We start from the raw sequence: 2,409 nt of genomic DNA on the forward strand, positions 1-2,409 counted from the left end.
CCTTAACTGAAGTAGCCTCCTCAAAAGGTCGTACTTAGAATGGGTCCACACCCACAGGAATGGATTCCATTTAAGAACCTGTTTCTCTGGGGGTGGTACAGCTGCAAACCACCACACTGACTGCTGGTTCCATAGTACTTCAAATTCTGGTCTTCTCCTCGGTCTACCTATTTACTTCTCAGGGTCCTCAAAGAGCTGCTCCGTGCATTCTGCCCATGTTTTATAACTGGTTTCAGTTAAAAAACAAAAACAAAAACAGGGGAGAGTATGCTTAATCCATCTTACCCAGAACCAGAACCTCCAAGTCGTAAGCAGAAAGAGCTCTCTAAAACACAAATCTGGTCATGTCACTGGCCTGCTTAAAGTTCTACCACACCCTCAAGCCCCCCAATCTGTTGCACCAAGCCCTATGCAATCTCCTATCTCCAGCTCCTGGCCTTTCCCAGCCCTCACTCTACTGGGCAGCAGTACTGAACCACTTGCAGTTCCTGGAATGCACAATGCTCTCTCCAGCTCCCAGACTCTGCACCTGCTGTTCCCACTGCCCAGAATACCCTTCTCCCACTTCCCTGGATACTTTCCTACCAGTCTTAGTCGAAACATTGTTTTCGCTAGGAAACTTTTCCTTATCCACATGAATGGATTAGCTTTCTTACTGTGCACTCCCATGGCATTTTGTTACAGTACATGATCACTCTGTGATGTAATTGTCTGTTTTTCTCTCTTGTTTTCATGCTAGATACAGCTTCTTGAAGGCAGATACTGTGTTTTCATGAGTTTCTAATATAGGGTCTGGTATATAGTAGGTTCTCAACAAATATCTGTGGAATTGTATTGTGTTGGTATTGACATAAGCCCCTGGGAAGTTGTAGTCTTTGTCAGAGCCCCTAATAACTACCAGATATTGATAAATAAACCATGTTTACTTGGTTCACTTTGCCCACCCATCCCATTTGTCTGCCAAGCCCAGTGCTGTCCAAAAGAAATCTGATATGCAAGACATATACATAATTTTAAATTTCCTGGTAGCCACATTAAAAAAAAAAGAAAGTAGGTAACATTAATTTCAATAATATATTTTATTTATATTATAAATATATCCCAAATATCATCTCAACATGCAATCAATATAAAAATTATTAATGAGATATTAAACATGACTTTTTTTTCATAGCGGTTCTTCAAAATCCAGTGTCTGTTTTCCACTTGCCTCACATCTAAATTCGGACAAGTCCCATCTCAAGTGCTTAGTGAGCACATGTAGCCAATGGACGCCATATTAGATAGCACACAACTGCACCATTAACTCTGACCCAAGACTAAATATTAATAATAATAATAGTAGTTAATACTGTTTGTGTACTTAGTAATATGAGTAGCTACTGTCCAGCAGCTAATCCTGCCCAGCATGCATTATCATCTACAAGCATTTTTAAGCAATCCTGACAGTAATCTCATGAAGTAAGGCCTGTTATTAACCCCTTATTTTAGATGAGGAAATGGAGTCTCACAGAGTAAACACTTGCCCATGGTGACACAAGATATTTAGTGGCATAACCAAGGCTAGAACAAGATTAGTGTTACTCTAAGCTCATGCATTTATTCTTTCTCCTAACATTGCCTCTTAACCAATGCAAAAGTTAGTAAATTTATGAAACTTGCCAACCCTGAGATGCCACACACTGAAAATACATGTAAACTCTAAAGTGTATGAAGGGAAGCAGATGTGGCTCAACCAGTTGGGCACCCACCTACCACAATGAATGTACCAGGTTCAGGTCCGGGGTTCTGGTCCCTGTGCCTCCTAAAAGAAGACAAGCAAATGTCACACCCACTGCAACAAGCTAGTTGCCACCCTGGCCACAAAGAGCAGAGGCCACAAGTCAGCAAATGCCACAGCCCATGGGGAGCAGATGTGGCTCAGGCGGTTGGGCACTCACATCCAATGTGGGAGGTCCTGGGTTTGGTTCCTGGTGCCTCCTGGGGAAGGCGAGCAGACAATGAGCAGACAGATGAGAGAACCAGGGGAGGTGGAGAGAAATAAAGAAAGAAAAATAAAGTAAATAAATAAAACATCTTTTTAAAAGATAAAATAAAATGTATGGATAATATAGACAAAGAATTTTAATGGGTCCATTTTCATATTTGAAAGTCATCAGAGAGGCCAACCATATCCTTCTAGAAATCACTACCACTGCCCAAGAGCAGTACTGGATTAAATAAATGACAAGCCAGACAAAGAGTCACATCTATCATGTTCTCAAGCTTCAAAAGCTTCAAAAAGAATTCGTTCAGAGAAAGTCAGTTTCCAACAGATTTTACGGACAATTAAAATCAAGCTGGTTTCTTGGTCCTGTCATTCAACAAACTCCGTTAGCCTTGGGCCAATATTCTTAGCCTGGCACACAG

The sequence above is a fragment of the Dasypus novemcinctus genome, chromosome 22, assembly GCF_030445035.2.
Source record: "Dasypus novemcinctus isolate mDasNov1 chromosome 22, mDasNov1.1.hap2, whole genome shotgun sequence".
In the NCBI taxonomy this organism is placed as follows: Eukaryota; Metazoa; Chordata; class Mammalia; order Cingulata; family Dasypodidae; genus Dasypus; species Dasypus novemcinctus.